We start from the raw sequence: 26,852 nt of genomic DNA on the forward strand, positions 1-26,852 counted from the left end.
TCATTCTGTATCAGTTCATAACTATTTATTTCATTTTTTTCTTGTGGCATACTATTATTCTAATACATTCATATACCATAATTCATATACTATAATTTATCCATTCCACAAAAGGGAAAATAAAAAGACAATCCACTACTATAAATAGAATTTATTTAAAGAATTTTGCACATATAGGTAGATCCATTTCCTCTTTATTTAATCTGTTAGGTTGTAGTCCTAGCAATGGTATATAGCTAGGTCAAATGGTATACTTATTTTAATAACTTTTTGTGATAGTTCCAAATTGCTTTCTAGAATGGCTGAACCAAAGCAATAGCACTGCTGGGTTTGTACCCCAAAGAGATAATAAGGAAAAAGACTTGTACAGGAATATTCATAGCTGCACTTTTTGTGGTGGCAAAAAATTGGAAAATGAGGGGATGCCCTTCAATTGGGGAATGCCTGAACAAATTGTGGTATATGTTGGTGATGGAATACTATTGTGCTAAAAGGAATAATAAAGTGGAGGAATTCTATGGAGACTGGAACAACCTCCAGGAAGTGATGCAGAGTGAGAGGAGCAGAACCAGGAAAACATTGTACACAGAGTCTGACACACTGTGGTACAATTGAACGGAATGGACTTCTCCATGAGTGGCAATGCAGTGATCCTGAACAACTTGGAGGAATCTATGAGAAAAAACATTATCCACATTCAGAGTAAAAACTGTGGGCGTGGAAACAGAAGAAAAACAACTGCTTGAATATATGGGTTGAGGGGATATGGCTGGGGATGTAGACTCTAAATGAACATCCTAATACAAACATCAATAACATGGAAATAGGTTCTGATCAAGGACACATATAATACCCAATGAAATTGCATCAGCTGTGGGAAGCCTGGGGTCAGGGAAGGGAGGGAAATAATGTGATTTTTGTAACCAAAGAATAATGTTCTAAATTGACTAAATAAATAAATAAATTAAAAAAAAAAACCAGAATGGCTGGACCAAGTTACAATTTACATTTAATGTTCCTATTTTCCTTTAGCTCCACCAACATTTGTTGTTTTCCTCTGTCATCATCTCTTTGTTGATTTGATGAGTGTGAGGTAAAATCTTTGAGCTGCTTTAATTTGCATTTTTCCAGTTATTAGTAATTTGGGTCCTTTATATAGGTTTGTTGATGGCCTGAACTTCTTCTTTTGAAGTTTATCTGTTTATATTAAAAAAGAGAATATTTTACTAGAATACAGAAGTGGAACTTGCATAAATACAAAGTAAAAATATTAAATGAAATTGAATTCAATCAAATGAGGTATTATATTAAAACAATAAGTTTCTAAGTTACAAACCAATTAGTGAATCCAACTTGTTATCCACACTACTTTGTGTGTCCTTAAAAGCTGACAGTATATTGAAAAACTGGAAATTTGTTATAAATTCTTAATTTAGCTTTTTATATTTAGTCTTAACATTCATGAGAAAAGTAGTCTACAAATGTTTTCAAAGCTATTTTAAAACATATAATGTAGAATGTCCCAGGGAGAAAATTGCATTTCTGAGAGGATTTTAATCATTAGGGTTGAGTCTTGTGGGGAATTATAGAACTTCAGTATCCATAGAATTCTGGGTGTGATTTTGCCTCAGGAAGGTGATGGGGATAACTAGGAGTAGGAAATAGAATCTGAACTCTATGACAGATATGGTGTGAAGTTTCAAATCAATAAATCACCAAACATTTATAATTGTGTGTCCGGTCTTGTGCTAAGCCCAGAGAATACAAAGGCAAACATGAAGTAGATCAGGCTTCAGGGAGTTCACATTCTATTGAGGGACACAATGTGTACATGAACGCAGAGATGATATCACTTTTATATTTATAGCAACATCACTTAGCTCAATATCTAGCGCAGAGTAAGTGCTTAATAAATGATTGTTGATTGGTTAATCAATAAGTATGTACAAAATAGTTCTAATGAAAATTTGGTTGGACAAGGATGCTAGTAGCTGGAATATAAGTACTCATATAGCTTTTGCCAGAGTCTGAATGCAGATTGAAACATATTCTTCACTTTATTTCCTCCATGAATTTTTCTCTAGTGTGAGCAATATAAATCTTGTTTCTTAATATGATGAACATGGAAATATGCACTATATAATAAAATATGTGCAATCTATATCATATTACCTACTTTCTTGGGGAGGTGAGAAGAATTGGAAGGAGAGAGAGAATGTGGATTGCAAAATGACAGAAAACGAATATTAAAAATTGTATTGACATGTAATCTGGAAAAAAAGACATCAGCCTCCAGAGGCCTGGCTCTGATGTCAGAGAGTTAGGGGAAGAATTGATCATTTCTTGGTGCTTCTCTAATACCAATTTCTTGACTTCAGTGTATATACATAGGAGAAGTAGCAGCCAGGTATTTATCTATTTATAGACACATAGGAAATGAAATATTCTTGATGTTTTAGGTGAAGAGACAGAAGGTTAAACAATGGTATATTGTATTCATTTTCTCCAAAGAGGTAGAAAAGCAATTATTTTTGCTTTTAAATGAAGAAAATAATAAAATTAAAGAAAATTAACCCCGTTTTATTTTTTTTTAATTTTTTTTATTTGAATTAGTTTATTTAGTCAGTTTAGAACATTATTCCTTGGTTACAGTAATCACATTATTTCCCTCCCTCTTCACCTCCCTCTCTTCCCACAGCCAACATGCTATTTCATTGGGTATTACTTGTGTCCCTGATTAGAAACTATTTCCATTTAACCCAGTTTTTAAAAGAATTTTTCAAAGACAAGTTGAAATCAATAAGATCTCTAACACAAATTTAAAGCATGAGGTAAAAAATCAGTGATTAAAAAAAGGAATTTACTGAAATGGTATCAAATGTATCATTTGAAAGAAAACTAGAATTTTCTTAAGGCACAGAAAAATGGATAATACTAGTGAATCAACATATAAATGTTATTAGCAAAAATATCATGAAATGGAAAAAAGAATAGATTCATAGGCAATTTTATGATAAAATAATAATGACACTAAACAGTATAGAAAGAACAATAGACACCATAAACAATACAAATAATTCAATGAAAAATAGAATCATTTTGTGGTAATGGTAGAAATAATGGAAACAAATAGATCTGAAAAAGATGAGATTAAAAAATGTAGAATCAATGCAAACAAATTCAGTGAATTTGTAGGACAGAACAATGAGAAAAAAAATTAAGAATTGTCAAACTTCCCAAAACTGTGAAGAAAAGAATGACTGCTATCTTTCAGGAAATTATATAAGGAAAACTTGGAGGAATATTGTAGAATGACTGACCAGAAGTTGCCCTTCCTTACCAACTACAAACTAAATGCTCCTAGGGGACTGAAAATCAAACTTAACAAGAAGACAGAGCCAAGGAACCCTCCTGCTGGACTCAACTTAAAAGGTATGCTCCCCAAAACCCACAATTTGAGAACACTTGGATTTAAGGGGAAGGAAGATGGAAGGTCCCAGGACCCATTCCCCACCTAGAGCCCTAGGCCTCCAGAGGCACCTAGAACCTCTGGGTGGGCAAAGGCCCTGGTCTGGAGGGAGTACCTTGTGGGCAAAGCTGTGCCAGGCTCAAAGCATCCAACACAGGCAGTGGGGAAGCAGTTAGAGAAAAAATGCAGAGCTCAGAGAGGGCAGCAGTAGCATCAGTGGAGACACTCAATATTGCTCCTCCCCCTTCCTGAAGCTTTGGCCTCAGGGCACATTTAGCAACCCAGCTGGACTTAATCCCATCAAAGCCTCTCCAGGGCAGGGAAGCTTTCAAATTCCAACACTCCTGCCCCACAGACTAAACTGAAAGATTTATGATAAAGCTCCAATGGTGAAGGCAGAAAGAAAAGCCCCAAACCACAAAAAAATGAGAGGAGCAAGAGCTCAGACAATGGCATGGAGTAAAGAATGGGTAAATATGAGCAAACAACAGAAAAAAGAAAAAAGAAATAACAATCGACAGCTTCTATATAGGCAATGAACAAAGAGCAAACAGAATAGAGAAGGATGAGGGAACACCAAGCAAAAAAACAGAAACCCAAGCAAATTGGATATAGGCTCTGGAAGAACTCAAAATACAATTCAAAACACAATTAGGGGAAGCTGAAGACAACTGGGAAAAGAACTTAAAAACTAAGTTAAGTCATCTGGAAACAGAGGCACTTGAACTAAAACAAGAAAATAGTGTTTTGAAAACCAAAATCAACCAGCTTTAAAACAAGGCAAAGGAGATAAAAGATGGGGCAAAGAAAATGAAAGATGAGGTAAAGAAGATAAAAGATGACCTCCAAAGAAAATCAGTCCAGAAGGAGAAGAATGATCAAAAAGCCAGGGATGAAATCCAGTCTTTAAGAACCAGAATACTACAATTAGAAAAAACTGACATTACAAGGCAGCAGGACACTATAAAACAAAATGAAAAGAAAGAAAAAATTGAGGAAAATATGAAGCATTTCATTCACAAAAGAGACGATTTAGAAAATCGTTTGAGAAGAGACATTTTAAGAATATTGGTCTACCAGAAGACCATGACAAAAGAAAAAGCCTGGACATAATACTACAGGAAATTATTCAGGAAAAAGGCCCCAATATTCTAGAACAAGAGGGAAATTTGGAGATTGAAAGAATCCACAGATCACCTCCTATACTTTATCCCCAACTGATAACACCCAGGAATGTTATAGCTAAATTCAAGAATTATCAGACCAAGGAAAAAATATTATAAGCTACAAAGAAGAAGTCATTCAGATACCATGGAAGCACAGTGAGAATAACACAGGATCTAACTGCATCTATACTGAAGGACCAAAAGGCATGGAATATGATATTCTGAAAAGCAAGGGAACTATGTATACAACCAAGAATCAACTACCCAGAAAAACTGACTATATTCTTACAGGGGAAAGTATTGTCATTTAACAAAATAGAAGAATTCAAAGCATTTGTAAAGACCAGACCTGAATAAGAAAATTTGATGCCCAAACACAGAACTCAAAAGAATCATCAAAAGGTAATTAAGAAAGGGAGAAAAACAAAACAACCCCCCCAAAAAACCCCCATACTTTTCTTAAGGGACCCAACAAGTTACAATGATACATATCCCTACAAGAAGAGAGTATATTTGTAACTCTTAAAAACTGTTATTGTCACCTGGGCAGCTAGAAGAATTACACTTAGAGCAAACAGTGACAAATTGTATAGGATGAAATGTCAAGACATAAATATGTATATAGATACATGTATGCATTAATACATATATATGTATATATATACACATATACAACTAGAACTAAAAAAAGAGGTTAATACTAAAAGAAATGAGAAAAGAAACAAAAGTGGGTAAATTTATATGTCACAAAGAAGCTCATGGTGGGAGGGGGGAAACATCAATATACTGGAAGGGTAAAGAGATTGGAGATAGGAAATACTTAATTCTTATATGCATGGAAATTGACACAAAGAGGGAAGAACAATCCAATCCATTGTGTCAGAGAATTGATTTGTGCCTTATAGGGAAGAAGGAGGGTGACAAACAGACTGGTGGGGAGGGGAGCAGTACAAGGAAGGGAGAGAGTGGGGGGAATTTTGAAAAGACTGTAAAGAAAATAAGGGGCAAATAAGAAGGGAGGGGGGTAGAAAGGGAAGTAAAATAAGGGTGGGAATTATGGGGAACTGATTAAAAACAAAACATTGGTGTAGAAGCAAATAGTGAAAGAAGAAAAGGCAGAATTAGGAGTAGAAATAAAAATGCTGGAAAATACACAGCTGGTAATTATAACTCTGAATGTGAATGGAATGTATTCACCCATAAAATGCAAGTGAATAACAGAGTGGATTAGAATCCAAAACCCTACCAAATGGTGTCTAAAAGAAAGACACATGAGGCAGGGAGACACACATGGGGTAAAAGTAAGAGGATGGAGCCAAATCTATTGGGCATTAACTGATAAAAAGAAGGCAGGAGTTGCAATCATGATATCTGACAAAGCCAAAGTAAAAGTAGATCCATTTAAAAGAGATAGGGAAGATAATTACATCCTGATAAAAGATACTATAGACAATGAAGAAATATCAGTATTCAACATGTATGCACCAAATGGCATGCCATCCAAATTTCTCAAGGAGAAACTAGTGGAGCTCAAGGATGAAATAGATAGAAAAGCTATACTCGTGGGAGACTGAAACCTTCCTCTATCAGAACTAGATAAATCAAACAAAAAAAATAAGAAAGAGGTAAGAGAAGTGAATGAAATCTTAGAAAAATTAGAGTTAGTAGATATGTGAAGAAAAATAACGAGGGACAAAAAGGAATACACCTTCTTGTCAGCAGCACATGGAACATTCACAAAGATTGACCATGTATTAGGGCATAAAAACATGGCAAAAAGTGCAAAAGAGCAGAAATAATAAATGCAAACTTCTCAGATCACAATGCAATGAAAATAATAATTATTAAGGGTGCATGGAGAGGCAAAAATTAATTGGAAATTAAACAATACAATTCTCCAAAATTGGTTAAAGAACAAATCATAGAAAAAAATAACTTCATTGAAGAAAATGACAAGAATGAGACATCCTTTCAAAATCTATGGGAAGCTAGCCAAAGCTGTACTCGGGGAAATTCATATCCTTGAGTCCGTATATTAACAAATTAGAGAAGGCAGAGGTCAATGAACTGGGTATGCAAATTAAAAAACTAGAAAGTGAACAAATTAAAAATCCTCAGATGAAGACTAAATTAGAGATCCTAAAAGTCAAAGGAGTAATTAATAAAATTGAAAGTCAAAAAACTATTGATTTAATAAATAAAACTAGAAGTTGTTACTTGGGGAAAAAAATAAAGTACTGGTCAGTCTAATTTAAAAAGGGAAAAAAGGAAACCAAATTGACAGTATCCAAGATGAAAAGGGAGAGCTCACCTCACCTCTAATGAAGAGGAAATTAAGGCATGAGGAAGAGACATGAAGAAAGAAAGGTTTTTTCAGGACAAGCCAAGCATGCAAGAAACAAAGCTGGGGACCTGATCTGCAAAATCAAGGTGAAGATTCCAAATGGAATGTCACTATAACAAGAAATAGTTTCCTCACAAATCATCCATTTTGTTACAGTCAATCATTAAAAATTATTATGCCCAATTATATGGCAATCTAGGTGATATGGATGAATATTTACAAAAATATAAATTGTCTAGACTAACAGAGGAAGAAATAGAATACCTAAACAATCCCATATCAGAAAAAGAAATTGAACAAGCCATCAAAGAACTCCCTCAGAAAATATCCCCAGGACCATATGGATTCACAAATGAATTTCATCAAACAGTTAAAGAACAACTAATCCCAATATTAAAAAAAAAGTATTTGACAGAATAAGCAAAGAAGGAGTTCTACCCAATTCCTTTTATGACACAAATATGGTGCTAATTCCAAAGCCAGCCAGGTCAAAAACAGAGAAAGAAAACTATAGCCCAATCTCCTTAATGAATATAGATGCAAAAACCTTAAATAGGATAGTAGCAAAAAGACTTCAGCAAGTTATCAAGAGGGTTATTCACTATGACCAGGTAGGATTTATACCAGGAATGCAAGGATGCTTCAATATTAGGAAAATCATCCACATAATTGACCATATTAACAAGCAAACTGACAAAAATCACAGGATTATCTCAATAGATGCAGAAAAAGCCTTTGACAAATACAACACTCATTCCTATTGAAAACAGTAAATAGCATAGGAATAAAAGGACTATTCCTAAAAATAATAAACAGTATATATCTAAAATCATCATCAAACATCAACTGCAATGGGGACAAACTAGAAGCCTTCCCAGTAAGATCAAGAGTGAAACAAGGATGCCCATTATCACCTCTATTATTTAACATTGTTCTAAAAACACTAGCAGTAACAATTAGAGAAGAAAAAGAAATTGAAGGTATTTAAATTGGCAATGAGGAAACCAAGCTATCACTCTTTGCAGATGATATGATTGTCTACTTAAAAAACTCCAGAGAATCAACCAAAAAGCAAGTCAAAATAATCCATAACTTGAGCAAAGTTGCAGGACACAAAATAAACCCACTTAAGTCATCAGCATTTCTATATATTTCCAACACATTTCAGCAGCAAGAATTAGAAAGAAAAATTCCATTTAAAATCAACCTAGACAATATAAAATACTTAGGAATCTATCTGCCAAGACAAACACAGGAACTATATGACCACAACTACAAAACACTCTCCACACAATAAAAATTAGATCTAAACTATTGGAAAAACATCGCCTGCTCATGAGTAGGACGAGCTAACATAAAAATCACAAATCTACCCAAATTAATTTACTTATTTAGTGCCATACCCATTGAACTACTAAAAAACTTTTTTACTTAATTAGAAGAAACCATAACAAAGTTCATTTGGAAGAACAAAAGATCAAGGATATCCAGGGAAATCATGAAAAAAAAATGTGAAGAAGGAGGCCTTGCTGTCCCAGATCTCAAACTATACTATAAAGCAGTGGTCATCAAAACAATTTGTTACTGGCTAAGAGACAGAAAGGAGGATCAGTGGAATAGACTTGAGGTAAGTGACTTCAGCAAGACAGTCTATTATAAACCCAAAGATTCCAGCTTTGGGGACCAAAACCCACTATTTGATAAAAAAAATTCTGGGACAATCGGAAGACGGTATGGGAGAGATTAGGTTTGGATAAACATTTTACACCCTACACCAAGATAAACTCAGAATGGGTGACTTACTTGAATATAAATACTGAAAGTATAAGCAAATTAGGTGATTTCAGATCTTTGGGAAAGGAAAGCCTTTAAAGCCAAGCAAAAGCTAGAAAAAATCACAAAATGTAAAATCAATAATTTTGATTACATCAAATTAAAATTTTTTGTACAAACAAAACCAATGCAACCAAAATTAGAAGGGAAGCAACAAATTGGCAAACAATCTTCATAACAAAACCTCTGACTAAGTAAATTAATTCAAAAGAAAAAAGAAAGTCATCAAGACTAACCTCAAAATCTAACTTATTTTAACACATTATTGTCTAATTCTAAGATTATATTGACAGGGATTCTGATAATCTTAGATTATCAGATTCTGATTCTGATAATCTTAGAAAACTAGAAATTGGATTAGATCAACAGTTCGCAAAGTACAGACTAAGGGCCAAATCCACTCACTGATTGTTTTTGGACAAGCATTGATATCTTTAAAAATGAAAAAATATTTCTTGCCTCATGAACTATACCAAAACTAGGGATTGGTTGAATATCGTCTGTAGACCATAGTTTCCTGACCCTTGGAGTAGATGACCTTTAAGATACATTCCAGTTTCTATTCTTTCTTTTTTAGTTTCAGAAAAAGAAGATAATTACAATTTTAGTAAATTATTATAAAAGGACACCAAGACTATTTGAACTTACAAGTAAATTCTATCAGGGAAAGAAAAGATAATATATACATTTTTAAAAATATAGAAATAGTACATTCTCTATAATTCTTTATATAAAGCAAATTTCAGTGTGATTCTAAAACCTAGTCAAGATATGGGAAAAATAAACTATACGCCAATATTTTAAATAAATATTTAAGCAAAAACATACATATACTGTCAAAGTTAATAATAATACATCAGATTTCATAAATGGAAAGGAGCTCAGGAGTCATTTTATACTTTCCAAATCTGAAAAAACCTATCAGAAAAGTAGAAGTAGTTATTCAGGCTTTTTTTTTTAGGACCTTTTATGATGACTCAACACCTACCAGAAAAATCTATTCCACTTCGGAGTACTTCATTATTGGGAAATCTTTCCTGATATTAAGACTAAATTTGTCTCTTTGCAACATTTGATTCTTAATCAACTTTATACTCTGGTTTCAAGCAAAATGTCTTATTCCTCTTCTTTGTGATGACTCCTAAATACTTAAAGACAACCAACATATTTCTTTTAAGTTTTCTTTTCTTTAGGCTAAATATTTAGATCTATCAGCTAATCCTGATGTGACGCAGATTAGAAGTCTTTTACTAACTGAATGTTGTTGAGTTACATCTGATTCTTCATCACTTCATGGACCATAGAATACAAATACTGTCCATAGATTTTTTTTTTTTCTTGGCAAAGATACTGGATTTCTTTCTCCAATGGAGTAAGGTTAAGTGACTTACTCAGTCACACAGTTATTAAGTGTCTGAGGTTGGATTTGAACACAGGTTTTCCTGACTCCAGGTCCAGCACTCTATTCACTGAGCCATCTAGTTGCCTCACCAAACTGCTTACTCTATATGTTCTTCAGGCTTTTAATGGTCTTCTTTAAGTACCCCAAAATTAATATGATATTCCAAATGTAATTTGACTAGACCATAATACAATCAAACTTTCAACTCCCTGAGACTGGATAATTTACCTGTCTTAATGGAGCCAAAGATAGCATTAACTTCATTGATTGCTGCAGTAAATTGTTGACTCACCTTACTCTGGCATGGATTCAAGCAGAGGTGCCAGAAATTGCTAGTCATCCAACTTTGGGTAAACAACCTAAATTATTTGAACTCCACTTGTTTCATCTGCAAAATGGGAATTTGTAACACCTACCCCATAAGGGTGTTGAAAGCATTTTTAAAAATCACATAGTACTGTTTTCATGTAAGATATAATTATCGGTTCATCATTTTACCACTTGGTCTTTATTAAGCCCCCACAAATGAAAGCTATCACAAACACAAAAATATGAGACACTAGATTTGTCCTTTTGGTGCACTCATTCTAGGAGAAGAGGATACTCATAGCATGTTAACTATATTATGCTTTACAAGGTTTTGCACAAATATTTAGTAGTACATTGCAAAACAAACAAAAAAAAACCCTTGTCTTTTGTACATTCCTCCATTTTCTAATATTTCTGGCTTTAAGGCTTCAATAGATTTCTCAGGAAGTTACTTTGCCAGATGAGTTTGGTGTCTCCAACTTTCCCTTTTGCTCCTTTGAGAAAACTATTATTGTAATTGGAGAAACTTTCAAGTAGTTATAACCTATTTAGGATTATTTACATTTCAATCATAATAATGGACATAAGGAAGGAAAATCTACATATATTGCCTAACATCTCTAAATTTTTTGTGCTGGTGACTTTTAATGCTATAAAGAAGTTTCTAGGGTCTTAACATTTTTTCCCTACTATAAGAAATCTTGAAAAGGAAGCCTTCAATTTTCTCCAGGTGAATCAATTTTTATGAGTCAAACAAAGGACAATTAGGATGTAGAGGTAAATTTCTATGAGTGAAAAAAAGGACATTTAATACACATACACACAATATATATATATATATATACACATATATACACACACATATCTTGGAACTGATTTTAAATTGAAAACATTTACTTAATGCTTATATTTATAGCTAGAAAATATAATAATATATAATAAAATATAACTGTTAGACAAAGATTACTATTTATTACTATTTATCAATATTTCAAGATATCTCTGATTTTATCAGTAGAAATACCACTTCCATGAGAATAAATCACAATCTCTATACTTTGGAATAGTATCTTTATGAACTCAAGTTGTCAAAAGAGTTCATCATCTGATGGTCAATCTTCTGAAGATGATCTACTTTGAATTTGGGCTGGTCCTTGTAGGAACAAAATATACATTTTATTGTTGGACCCAAGCTCTCATTGACCTTTTTGGCTTAATAGGACCTGCCAAAAGTCATGCTCCCTTGGCATGAATAACCTTCATACCCTAGTGAGGTCTTGGAGTTAGATTTGAATGGAGGGAACTTGTGGCAGGAAGAGTACTGATATCATTTCTATTGGGAGCATTGTGCTTTAAAGAACGAGCTATTTAAATATATTATGTAAATAGAAATAGTGGACAAAAAGGATTTTACCTTTACCCTAATTGCTATTAGTATCATAACCTCACTGTCCTTATGTGTAACCATTTTCATATAGCAGTGAAAACTATGACAACTTTTCAAAATCCTAACACTTTAGAAATAACAGGGGTCATAGAAGTATTATTTATGTTGTACCAATTGATGTAGTATGACATGTGATAGTAGAAAATTATTCCACCAGTACTGATATGAGAGGCAGGATGAAAGGAGAGAAAGGAATGGAATTAGATGGCAGTAAAGTTCATGAACTGGACTGTGAGGAAGGGAACATTGTTGAAAATGGTTAAGTATCACATAAGTGTCATATATATCCATCATCCCATTGAGAAGCCTAGACATCTTTGAAGACTGGGTTGTTGTAAGGTAATAGAGTCAAGGGTACCCTTGGGGTAAAAATCTTGGAAATCTACCATGTAAGATTTCAAGGTTTGCTCCTCTTCTAGTTATTTGCTATCAGAAAAGGGAGTTTAGGATGATTAATTTCACTTATTAATATCAATAATGGTATGCTATGGGACCATTTATTCATATCAATATAAAGAGCTTAGAAATGGAGTCAAATCCCATCTCAGATGCTTACCACCAATAGGACTTTGGGCAATCGACCAATTAATCCACAAGCATTCAACACTGCTTAAGCTGGTCACTGCATAAAGTATATAAAGTATATGAGTATATAAAGAAAAGTGAAAATAATTATTACCCCTAGGCAACTTAAATTTGAATGGTGGAGACAACATTGATTTAAATGGATACATCTAGAAGAAATGAGTGCTAACTACAGAGGAAAAAGCACTGGACCTGAGGAGGACCAGAAAAGGCCTTCTGTAGAAAGTGAAATTTGAGTTGACTATTGAAGGAAACCAGAGATTTTAAAAAGAAGAGATGGGATATGAGATCATTCCATACATGGGAGAAAGGTTCAGAGATGGTAAGTGGAATGTCTTGTTATCTCCCTTCACCTCAGTTTCCTTGTCTCTAAAAGAGAGTTGAATTATATGGCTTTTGAGATTCCTTTTAGTTCCTGATCCTATGATATTCACTTACCAACCTTTTGATCTTCAACAAACCATCTATCTCTATGTGGCTTTTTCATTATTAGCAAAAGAGGAATAATAACACTTATACTATATACCTTATGGAATTATTATAAAGATAGAACAAGACAAAGTAATGCTTTGTAAAAAGCAACTATAAATGTGATCTTTATAAAAATAGTTTCTTAATATGAGATAATGCCTTATACTGATATGAGAGCCTGTTTTAAATTTTAATTTCTATTTTTCTTCACTATTTAGTTTAGTTTGGTTAAAAACATCTACATATGTTGTTTTTAACCCCTAATTTGACATACCCATCAAAAGCCCAATGTTTGGGGAATATTTATATTTTGAGGCAGAGATTTTGGAAACATGCAATACAATGCTCTAGTGCTTAGACATTTTTCACATTTAAAAAAATTTTGGAAGCCATACTCAGGGTATCTTGTATCAACTTGGATAATTAAAAAACCCAAGTTTCTATTTGGTATCTAGAGAAACCTCTGGAATGAAGGGATGGGTGGATGCTTTCACCACAATCACTGCATACTTGGGATTTTTAGGCAGCTTAGGTCAACATATGATCTTGGCAAAAATGACTTAAATGGATGCTGCCACAGCTACTAATTCCATGTATCATCTCTAGGTGCTTTGAATGTTGGATTCTGTCAGAAACAAAAATCCATCCTGAAAAATCAGAGAAGCTTCACATATTTTGATGGAAAAGTATTAGTCTGTGTGTGTGTGTGTGTGTGTGTGTGTGTGTGTGTGTGAATACATACAAATAAATATATGTAGGGAATGAATGAATACATTTGGACATCATGGTTGGACCATGGTCAAGTCATTTTACTTCTATGTGCCTCAAGTAACTTTCTTGGACTTTATCTACTAAGTTATAGAGAGGTAGTTACATTTGTTGGTAAAGGTATTATTCATACTGGATAGTTCCCATATTGATAAAAATGAGATCTTTTGTGTAATCCTGGAAGGACTGAACCACTGCTGATGTGCAAGCCTTGTATTATATTATTTCGCTCTTGTGGATATCTTATTCAATAAGATTCTTAAAATAATTTCATTTGTGAATGTTGTCCTTCAAAACCAACTAGTAATTTCCCATAGAATTAAAGTACCACAGATCTAGAAAAGACTTAAAAATCATCTTGTTCAACCTGTTCATTTTACAGATAAGGAAATTGAGACTCAGCAATATTAAGTGAATTGCTCTTGGTCACACATCCTTTGGATATTAGACTATCAGTAAAATTCTTATTGGGTGAAGATAAGGGAAAGGCAGCTGTTATCTTTTTATATCATCTAGGAAAGTTGTCACTGCCCCAAAGTGTTCACTGAATGGGTATCTACACAAGGCTTTGAAGAAATTAAAAATTATTTGGATTATCTGGACTAGAAAACTACCAGCTATTTATATGAAAATATGATATGGATCATATAGGAAGCAAGAGAATCCCTGGAATCTACTTGCACTTTAAACAATCATTCAGCAGCAAAGAGATGTTAAGGGCTTACCATGTGCCAGCCACCAGAATACAAATGAAGCATAATTCTCATGTGTATCAAGGCTTATTTCATATAAAAAAGAGATAAGAGTTGCCTTTTACTGAAAATACATAATGAGGACATAGAAGAATTAGGCTTGTCCATTTTTACATGTAAATTTTACTTAGATAACTCTCCTAAGGGAATTAACAATTTGTACACTAAGGAAGGAAGCCAAAGTGAGATTCACTTGGTGACCATAGAAAGTGCTTCCCTTCCCACCCTTAAAATAGCTTTTGTCAAATGGATTTTTTCTTTGATTCTTGTCAGGCTCTTAATCTCTCCCTGTTTATTACTTCTCCCACTTATCACCTTGGGCTGGCTAAAGAACACAATAGTAGAATACCTGAAAGTTTGTGATCTTCCAGTGAAGAAATCATTACTCCGCTCCTTTCCGGTCCTGTGGTTTATTCTCACTTTGAGATATGTCCCATGCTTTTATTCATATTGACCTATTTCTCAACCCCTCTCTCTGGGGCTGACATCAAGCATGAGACAAAGGTTAATGGCTGCCAATTTCTTTATATTACAATGAAATGCAGAATAACCGGGGAAAGGACAGAAAGCATAGTAGGAAAGGGAGTTGGAGCAAAAGGGATGACTGACACAGCTAGTTGGAAGAAAACAACAGCCCTTGCAAAACAGTTCGGGCAACAGCAACAGCAATGGCTTTCCCTTCTCAGTTTTTTTCCCTCCTATGGGAAGAAAGGTCAAGTGATTTTGGAGCAATAATTGGGTTAAAGCATCAGTGCCCTTCTCGACTCTTGGACAAGAAGGGAGGGATGGAGTTCATCTCCCTGAATCATATCAAGCTACAAATGGCTCCCACCACAAATGCCCCACTTGCTACTCTAAGAGGGAGAGCAGCTAATGGAAACTAGAGGAGATGACTTTTGCCTTCTGTCTTACTCTCCTTCTTTCCCCCCAAATTCATGTGAATACTCTAGAAACCTTCTAGTTTCAGGTTAAGCGTGGCTATGATCCTGAGAAAATGTTTCCATGTCCTTGGCAATTCTGACTGGAGGTCAAATTCCAGCACAGGATTATCCAAAGAAAAATGGAAACTAGTTTCAGCCCTCAAGAAACTTGTATTTTAATGAGGGAGAAAACATTTATACACAAAATTTATATCCATGGGGGATGCTTTCCAGGACTTACCATGGATGGCTGAAACTTTGAAAATAAGTGAATACTTGCTGACCCCCCAAAACATGTGATCTTTCTTGCCACTTTTGTCCCTCAGTAAAGTGCTGCACCATCTAGTCTCCACAAAATAAACCCCTAAAAACAAGTGAAAGTGGAAACAAAAAAGACTGCCACTAGTGCCAACGGCTTGCCAAAGGTGGACTTCTAGCACTTTATGGGCAGACCTCCAACACTTCAGCTTGACTGGATAACTGAAACTATGGAGACTGAAACTGCAGATAAGGAGGCCCTACATACATATCTATGTATATACATGGGATATATACATATATATGTGATACATACATAGTTGAACTTAGAGAAAACCTTAATGGGAAAGCTCTTAAGGTTCTAAATTTCTCCATCCACCTTTCACACTCCAGGGAAAGAAGAATGAAGCCAAAGAAAATCCTTCAGAGAATTACCATAAATATTTACAATCTCAAGTCCTGTTTGTATGGGCAAGTGTGAATCAGTATACTATCTTTTGCCAGAAAAGGATGTGGATTAATTTTATTTCATTTTATCTTTTAAATTAAAATTAATTTATGTAATCAATTAAGAACATTATTCCTCAGTTACAAGAATCATATCCTTTCCCTCCCTCCACTCCCCCCACCCTTCCCAACACTCAATTCCACTGGGTATTACACGTGTCTTTGATCAGAACCTTTTTCCATGTTATTGATGCTTGCTTTAGGATGTTCATTTAGAGTCTATATCCCCAATCATATCTCCTTGACCCATGCAATCAAGCAATTGTTTTTCTTTGGTGTTTCTACTCTTACAGTTTTTCTTCTGAATGTGGATAGTGCTCTTTCTCATAGATCCCTCTGGGTTGTTCAGAATCATTGCATTGCCACTAATGGAGAAGTCCATTACATTCGATTGTACCACAGTGTATCCGTCTCCTGGTTCTGCTCCTCTCTTTCTGCATCAATTCCTGGGGGTCATTCCAGTCCATATGGAATCCCCTCCAGATTATTATTCCTTTTAGCACAATAGTATTCCATCACCAACATATACCACAATTTGTTCAGCCATTCTCCAATTGAAGGGCATTCCCTCGTTTTCCAATTTTTGCCAACACAAAGAGTGCAGCTATGAATATTCTTGTACAAGTCTTTTTCCTTATTATCTCTTTGGGGTACAAACCCAGCAGTGCTATGGCTGGATCAAAGGGCAGTCTTTTAGCGCCCTTTGGGCATAGTTCCAAATTGCCCTCCAGAATGGTTGGATCAATCCACAACTCCACCAGCAATGCATTAATGTCCCGACTTTGCCACATCCCCTCCAGCATTCATTACTTTCCGTTGCTGTCATGTTAGCCAATCTGTTAGGTGTGAGGTGATACCTCAGAGTTGTTTTGACTTCTCTCTCTCTGATTATAAGAAATTTAGAACACTTTTTTTGATTTCTTTAACTGAAAATTGCCTATTCATGTCCCTTGCCCATTTATCAATTGCAGAATGGCTTGATTTTTTGTACAATTGATTTAACTCTTTGTAAATTTGAATAATTAGACCTTCGTCAGAGGTTTTTGTTATGAAGATTGTTTCCCAATTTATTGCTTCCATTCTAATGTTTGCATTGGTTTTGTTTGTATGAAAACTTTTTAATTTGATGCAATCAAAATTATTTATTTTACATTTTGTGATTTTTTCCCAACTCTTTACTTGATATTAAAGTCTTTCCTTTCCCAAAGATCTGACATGTATACTATTCTGTGTTTACCTAATTTACTTTTAATTTCCTTGTTCATATTCAAGTCATTCACCCATTCTGAGTTTACCTTGCTGTAGGTGTGAGATATTGATCCAAATCTAATCCCACCCACACTGTCTTCCAATTTTCCCATCAGTTTTTATTAAAAAAGTGGATTGTGGTCCCAAAAAACTGGGATCTTTGGTTTTATCATAGACTGTCCTGCTGAAGTCATTTACCCATAGTCTATTCCACTGATCTTCCTTTCTGTCTCTTAGCCAGTACCAAATTGTTTTTCATAACCATTGCTTTATAGTATAGTTTGAGATCTGGGACTGCAAGTCGTCCTTCCCTTGAATTTTTTTTTTTCATTATTTCCCTGGATATCCTTGATCTTTTGTTCTTCCAAATGAACTTTGTTATTTTTTTTTCTAATTCTGTAAAGAAGTTTTTTGGTGTTCAATGGGTATGGCACTAAATAAGTAAATTAATTTGGGTAGGATTGTCATTTTTATTATGTTAGCTCATCCCACCCATGAGCAATCAATGTTTTTTCAGTTGTTTAGATCTAGTTTTAATTGTGTGGAGAGTGTTTTGTAGTTGTGTTCACATAGTTCCTGTGTTTGTCTCGGCAGATAGATTCCTAAGTATTTTATATTGTCTAGGGTGATTTTAAATGGAATTTCTCTTTCTAATTCTTGCTACTGAGATGGATTGGAGATATATAGAAATGCTGATGACTTATGCAGGTTTATTTTGTATCCTGCAACTTTGCTAAAGTTGTTCATTATTTCGACCAGCTTTTTGGTTGATTCTCTGGAGTTCTTTAAATAGACCATTATATCATCTGCAAAGAGTGATAGCTTGGTTTCCTCATTGCCAATTTTAATACCTTCAATTTCTTTTTCTTCTCTAATTGCTACAGCTAGTGTTTTTAGTATAATGTTAAATAATAGAGGTGATAATTGGCATCCTTGTTTCACTCCTGATCTTATTGAGAATGCGTCTAGTTTATCCCCATTGCAGATGACGTTTGCTGATGGTTATATATATATATATATATATATATATATATATATATATATATATATATAAACTACTGTTTATTATTTTTAGGAAAGGCCCTTCTATTCCTATGCTTTCTAGTGTTTTCAATAGGAATGAGTGTTGTATTTTGTAAAAGGCGTTTTCTGTATCTTTTGAGATAATCCTGTGATTTTTGTCAGTTTGTTTGTTAATATGGTCAATTATGTGCATGGTTTTCCTAATATTGAACCATCCTTGCATTCCTGGTATAAATCGTATCTGGTCATAATGAATAATCCTCATTATCACTTGCTGGAGTATTTTTGCTGGTATCCTATTTAAGATTTTTGCATTTATGTTCATTAAGGAGATTTGTCTGTAGTTTACTTTCTCTGTTTTTGACCTACCTGGCTTTGGAATTAGTACCATATTTGTGTCATGAAAGGAATTTGGTAGAACTCCTTCTTTGCTTATTCTGTCAAATAGATTGTATAATATTGGGATTAGTTGTTCTTTGAATATTTGATAGAATTCATTTGTGAATCCATCTGGTCCTGGGGATATTTTCTTAGGGAGTTCTTTGATGGCTTGTTCAATTTTTTTTTCTGATATGTATTGTTTAGGTATTCTATTTCTTCCTCTGTTAGTCTCGGCAATTTATGTTTTTGTAAATATTCATCCATATCACCTAGATTGCCATACTTATTGCCATGCAATTGGGCATAATAATTTTTAATGATTGCCTTAATTTCCTCTTCATTAGAGGTGGGGCCTCCCTTTTCATTTTGGATACTGTCATTTTGGTTTTCTTCTTTCCTTTTTTAAAATTAGATTGACCAGTATTTTGTTTTATTTTGTTTTTTCAAATTACCAGCTTCTAGTCTTATTTATTAAATCAATAGTTCTTTGACTTTTAATTTTATTAATTTCTCCTTTGATTTTTAGGTTCTCTAATTTAGTCTTCATCTGAGGATTTTTAATTTTTTCACTTTCTAGTTTTTTAATTTGCATGCCCAATTTATTGACCTCTGCCCTCCCTAATTTGTTAATATATGAACTAAAAGATATAAATTTCCCCCTGAGTACTGCTTTGGCTGCATTCCATAGATTTTGAAAGGATGTCTCATCATTGTTATTTTCTTCAACGGAATTATTACTTGTTTCTATGATTTGTTCTTTAACTAACCAATTTTGGAGTATCATATTGTTTAATTTCCAATTAATTTTTAATTTGCTTCTCTATGTACCCTTACTAATTATTATTTTCATTGCATTTTGGTCTGAGAAGATTATACTTATTATTTCTGCTTTTCTGCACTTGTTTGCCATGTTTTTTTGTCCTAGTACATGGTCAATCTTTGTTAATGTACCATGTGCTGCTGAAAAGAAGATGTATTCCTTTTTGTCCCAGTTATTTTTCTCCAAATATCTACTAACTCTAATTGTTCTAAGATTTCATTCACTTCTCTTACCTCTTTCTTATTTATTTTTTGGTTTGATTTATCTAGTTCTGATAGAGGAAGGTTCAGGTCTCCCACTAGTATAGTTTTTTATCTATTTCATCCTTGAGCTCCACTAGTTTCTCCTTTAGAAATTTGGATGCGATGCCATTTTGTGCATACATGTTGAGTACTGATATTTCCTCATTGTCTATACTGTCTTTTATCAGGATGTAATTACCTTCCCTATCTCTTTTAACTAGATTTATTTTTACTTTGGCTTTGTCAGATATCATGATTGCAACTCCTGCCTTCGTTTTATCAGTTGATGCTCAATAGATTTGGCTCCATCCTCTTACTTTCACCCTATATGTCTTCCTTCCTTGTGTGTGTTTCTTTTAGACACCATATGGTAGGGTTTTGGATTCTAATCTACTCTGCTATTCACTTGTATTTTATGAGTGAGTTCATTCCATTCACATTCAGAGTCAGGATTACCAGCTGTGCATTTCCCAGCATTTTGATTTATATTCCTAATCCTGACTTTTATTCTTTCACTATTTCCTTCTACACCAGTGTTTTGTTTTTAATCAGTCCCCCTAATTCCCACCCTTATTTTACTTCCCTTTCTACCCCCTCCCTTCTTATTCCCCTCTTATTTTCTTTACAGTCTTTTTAAACTACCCTAGCCCTCTCCTTCCCTTGTATTGCTTCCCTCCTCACCAGTCTAATTGTTACTATTCTACTTCCCTATAAGGTGGAAATCAATTCTTTGCCCCAATGAATTTGATTGTTCTTCCCTCTTTGAGTCAATTTCAATGCATGTAAGAATTGGTATTTCCTATCTCCAACCTCTTTATCCTTCTAGTATATTGATGTTCTCCCCCCCTCCCGCCATCAGGTTCTTTGTGACATATAAATTTATCCCATTTTGTTTCATTTCCCATTCATCTTAATATTAACCTTTTTTTAAAACTCTAGTTGTGTGTATATACATATATATGTACATATATATATGTGTACATATATACATATATTGATGCATACATATATCTGTATACATATTTATGTCTTGGCATTTCATCCTATATAGTTTGTCATTGTTCCCTCTAAGTATAATTCTTCTAGCTGCCCAGGTGATAATAACAATTTTTAAGAGTTACAAATATTCTATTTTCTTGTAGGGATACATATTTTAATTTACTGGGTCCCTTATGTAAACCTCAAAATTTCTCAGACTTATGAATGTTAGGGGTTTCCCCCATTGGGCAATCTTCTACTTAAAAAAATTCCCTAGCAGATGATGAAAACTACTTGTGTGTGGGGGCTCCTAGCTATGGGAGTGTCCCTGCTCCACCCTACTTAAGACTGCTTTAGGACAGAAAAATGCTTGCTAAACAATGAAAGTACTTTGATCCATGCTTATGGAAGGGACAGGAAGTTCTTTGAGTCATAACTGTTTTAGAATTGATACAATGGGATACTAAGTACCTATAAAGGTGGGGAAACTTGTAAACTACTTAAACCTAAAAGGGTGATAACTTATTCAGAGGTTTTTTCTTAATGAAATTTGTCAACACAGCAGCATTTTTTTCCTGACTTACTAAAGAGATTAAAACTACTCAGCTGTGAATTCAAAATGGGCGGTCCTTTAGAAACATCTACAGTGATTGGTAGATGTAAGGACTTAGGGGAGGTGACAGAGGAGATTTTCCCCTTAAAAATAAGAGCTCAGAGAAGAGCAAGGGATCTCGATTTCTGACTCTCATTCTGGAGGAGAGCTCCTTGAGGAGCTCCTCTGAGGGGCTCTGTCCCTCTGGGGTAGGAGCTCTGGAGGCTCTTGAGAGAGGCCCTTTGAAACAATCTCTGGCTGGAAGACTCTTTGAGGAAGGAAGCTGGCCTGGTGTTACTAGAATTCTTGTTGAGTCAGACCTTGTGGTGAGTGTTAAAAAACTGACTGATTTCTCTTTTAAGACTCAGGTCTAGGCCATATTGGCTCGAGGCCCTTCATACTTATTCCTTTCTTACTCTCTCTCTCTTTCCTTGATTACTGATTGTATTGTTAATTAAAATCTCTATAAAACCCAATTGACTTGGGTATTTGAATAATTGGGAATATTTCCCTGGCGACCACCTTATATTTGATTTTAAAACCCAAGACACTGTAATGAAACATATTTCTACAGTCAAATTTACTCACCCTCTCTTATATCTATCACAATTTATATCTTCCACTATTTTAATCACTACAGTTTAAGACCTCAACCATTTAAAATCTCACAGTTTATGGCTCCCACTCTTTTATCTACAACAATTTAAGCCCCACAGCTAATTTAAATATTACACTTAAGAAAAGTATTTTTTGTGTGTGTTTGTTTCCCCCTCCCCCACTTTCTTAATTACTTTTTGATGATTATCTTGAGTTCTGTTTTTGGGCATCAAATTTTCTGTTCAGGTCTGCTATTTTCTTTACAAATGCTTGGAATTCTTCTATTTTATTAAATGACCATACTTTCTCCTGTAAGAATAGAGTCAGTTTTGCTGGGTAGTTGATTCTTGGTTGTAGACCTAGTTCCCTTGCTTCCCAAAATATCATATGCTATACTTTTCTGTCCTTCAGTGTAGATGCAGTCTGATCCTGTGTTATCCTATCTGTAGTTCCATTGGTACGTGAATGACTTCTTCTTAGAAGCTTGTAATACTTTTTCCTTGGTCTGGTAGTTCTTGAATTTGACTATAACAATCCTGGGTTTTGTCAGTTGGGGATTAAGTATCTGTGTGTATAAGGTGATCTATGGATTCTTTCAATCTCCACTTCTCCCTCTTGTTTTAGAATGTCTGGGTAGTTTTCTTGGATACTTTCATGTAGGATTATGTCCAGGCTTTTTCTTTTGTCATGGTCTTCTGGTAGACCAATGATTCTTAAGTTGTCTCTCCTAGAATGATTTTCTAAATATTCTGTTTTGTGAATGAGATTTTTCATATTTTCCTCAATTTTTCATTCTTTTGGTTTTGTTTTACAGTTTCCTGCTGCCTTGTGAAGTTGCTTGCCTCTAATTGTTGTATTCTGGTTTTTGAAGACTAAATTTCATTCCTGACTTTTTGTTCATCCTTCTCCTTCTGATCTGATTTTCTTTGGAGGTCATCTTTCATCTCTTTTACCTCATTTTCAAGCTGATTAATTTTAAATTTCAAGACAGTATTTTCTCATCTTAGTTCAAGTGACTCTGTTTCCAGATGACTTATCTTGCTTTTTAAATTCTTTTCCCAGTTGTCTTGAGACTCTCTTAATTGTGTTTTGAATTGTATTTTGAGTTCTTCCAAAGCCTGTGTCTAATTGGCTGGAGTTTCTGTGTTTTTGCTTGATGTTCCTTGATCTTCTTCTGTTACCCTTGCTCTTTGTTCATTGCCTGGATAGAAGCTGTCGATTGTAATTTCTTTTTTCTTTTTCTGTTGTTTGATAATATTTGCCCCTTCTTTTCCCCCTGTGGTTTCCTGCACTCGATTCTTTTATTGTGTGTTGGATCTTTGGTTTGGGCTTTTCTGTCAGCCTTCACCTTTGGAGCTTAGCAAGACTCTCAGAGTACTCTGTGGGGGAGGGGTTTTGGAGCTTGAGCTTCCCTGCCCTCTGAAATCTTGATGAGATTAAGCCCAGCTGAGTTGAACTTGCAGTGCTGGATGTGCCCTGAGGCCAAAACCTTGCTATGGGGGGGCAATATGGAATGTCTCTGCTGCTGAGACTAGGGTGCTTCCCCTGTTCTTCTTCTCTAGCTGCCCGTGTTCAATGCCCTGAGCCTGGCACAGCTTTGCCTGCAAGGTACTAGCACCTTTGCACACCCAGAGATTCCAGCCACTGCTAGAGGCTCAGTTCTGTAGGTGGGAGAGGGGTCCTGGGACCTTCCTTTTTCCTTCCCCTTAAACTTGAGTGTTTTCTAATTCAGGCTTTTGGGGGGTATACCTTTATGTTGAATCCAGGAGGAGGGTTCCTTAGCTCTGTCCTGTTGTTAAGTTTAGTTTTCAGTCCCCTAGGAGCATTTCATTTTTAATTGGTGAGGAAGGGTTTTCAGAGGTCTGAACTTTTGCTGCCTCTATGCTGCCATCTTGACTCTGCCTCCTGGACTCATTGTAAGATAAAATAGTAAGATATGAAATTCATTACAAAACATTACAAAAGATGATATACCTCTCTGAAACTAAAGATCAAACCAAAGGCCAAGGCTTAGGGAGCTTAAGGACTAACGAAAAGTTCAATTAAATTCAAAAGGAATTTTTGGCCACTTACCGTGTATGAAGTACTGTACTGGGTGCTGCTGATACAGAGACAAAAATGAGGTGTTCCTTCCTCACTAGAAACTTATTTTCTACTGGACAAGGGAGAAAATGTGTATATAAATAAAGATGTACAAAATCTGTACAGAGTAATTACATAGTAATGATGAGGAATGGAGAGGGTAGCATTAACACCTGGGGAAAAGAATGATGAGGAATGGAGATGGTAGCATGAACACCTGGGAAAAACAGGAAAGATCTCATGTTGTAACTGGGGAATAGCAGGGAATAGGTCAGTTTGGTGTAAGTGCATGAGTGATAGTAATATGTTATCAGCCTGGAAATAAATAACGGTTGGGGCCATATTGGGAAGGACTTTAAATGCCAATTATGGAGCATTATTTTAGAGGTATCAGAGAACTTCTAGAGCTTCTTGAACAGGATAGTGATATGGTCGGTTCTTTCTTTTAGCCATATCAATTTTTACCTATGTGGAGGACAAATTGTAGAGGGGAGAAATTTGAGGCTGGGGGACTTATTAGGAGTCTATTGCAATAATCCAGATGAGCCCAGGTTAGAGAAGCAAGGTCAAGTAGCAAGTTGAATGTAAGTGGAGGGCATGGGTCTGTAAAAGTACGTACCAAAATACAAAAGCTCAGAATGCACTGGGGTTGGTTAAGGGAATTTAGAATAACAAAAAGGAGTTTCATAAGCTTTATTGGGAGAAAGAGAATGATGGGAAAAAAGGAAGGATCTTTGCTTTGGATGAATAGGATGATGATAACTACAAAAAGAGAATAAGCAAAACTATTTAATTATTATTTTGTTTCTGTTTTCTCCTAAAAAGAGAATAAACTTTGCAAAGAAAATCATAAATAAAAGTGACTAACAGGGAATTGATTTCCAAGATAAGTAGGGGAATAGTAAGAGAACACCTCTTTGCCTTTGATGAATTTAAATCACCTTGCCAAATCAATGAGATTCTCAAGTCATGAAAGAAATGGCAAAAATTATTTCTCAGGAACTGTCAGTGCGATTTTTTAAAAAATATATTTTATTTGATCATTTCCAAGCATTATTCGTTAAAGACATAGATCATTTTCTTTTCCTCCCCCCCACCCCCCATAGCTAATGCGTAAATCCACTGGGCATTAGATGTTTTCTTGATTTGAACCCATTGCTTTGTTGATAATATTTGCATTAGAGTGTTCATTTAGAGTCTCTCCTCTGTCATGTCCCCTCAACTGCTATATTCAGGCAGTTGCTTTTCCTCGGTGTTTCCACTCCCATAGTTTATCCTTTGCTTATGAATAGTGTTTTTTTCTCCTGGATCCCTGCAAATTGTTCAGGGACATTACACCGCCATTAATGGAGACGTCCATTACGTTCGATTATACCACAGTGTATTAGTCTCTGTGTACAATGTTCTCCTGGTTCTGCTCCTCTTGCTCTGAATCACTTCCTGGAGGTCGTTCCAGTCTCCATGGAACTCCTCCACTTTATTATTCCTTTTAGCACAATAGTATTCCATCACCAACATATACCACAGTTTGCTCAGCCATTCCCCAATTGATGGGCATCCCCTCGTTTTCCAGTTTTTGGTCACCACAAAGAGCGTAGCTATGAATATTTTTGTACAAGTCTTTTTGTCCATTATCTCTTTGGGGTACAGACCCAGCAGTGCTATGGCTGGATCAAAGGGTAGATATTCTTTTGTCGCCCTTTGGGCATAGTTCCAAATTGCCCTCCAGAATGGTTGGATCAGTTCACAACTCCACCAGCAATGAATTAATGTCCCTACTTTGCCACATCCCCTCCAGCATTCATTACTTTCCTTTGCTGTTATGTTAGCCATTCTGCTAGGTGTGAGGTGATACCTCAGAGTTGTTTTGATTTGCATCTCTCTGATTATAAGAGATTTAGAACACTTCTTCATGTGCTTGTTAATAGTTTTGATTTCTTTATCTGAGAACTGCCTATCCATGTCCCTTGCCCATTTATCAATTGGAGAATGGCTTGATTTTTTGTACAATTGATTTAGCTCTTTATAAATATGAGTAATTAAACCTTTGTCAGAGGTTTCTATGAAGATTTTTTCCCAATTTGTTGTTTCCCTTCTGATTTTAGTTACATTGGTTTTGTTTGTACAAAAGCTTTTTAGTTTGATGTAGTCAAAATTATTTATTTTACATTTTGTGATTCTTTCTATGTCTTGCTTGGTTTTAAAGCCTTTCCCCTCCCAAAGGTCTGACATGTATACTATTCTGTGTTTACCCAATTTACTTATGGCTTCCTTCTTTATGTTTAATTCACTCACCCACTTTGAATTTATCCTGGTGTAGGGTGTGAGGTGTTGATCTATTCCTAGTCTCTCCCACACTGTCTTCCAATTTTCCCAGCAGTTTTTATCGAATAGTGGATTTTTGTCCCAAAAGCTGGGATCTTTGGGTTTATCGTATACTGTCTTGCTGAGGTCGCTTTCCCCCAGTCTATTCCACTGATCTTCCTTTCTGTTTCTTAGCCAGTACCAAATTGTTTTTGATGACTGCTGCTTTGTAATATAGTTTAAGGTCAGGGACTGCAAGGCCCCCATCATATGTGGTTTTTTTCATTATTCCCTGGATATCCTTGATCTTTTGTTCTTCCAAATGAACTTTGTTATGGTTTTTTCTAAATCAGT

Source organism: Monodelphis domestica, chromosome 8 (genome assembly GCF_027887165.1).
Source record: "Monodelphis domestica isolate mMonDom1 chromosome 8, mMonDom1.pri, whole genome shotgun sequence".
Classification (NCBI taxonomy): domain Eukaryota; kingdom Metazoa; phylum Chordata; class Mammalia; order Didelphimorphia; family Didelphidae; genus Monodelphis; species Monodelphis domestica.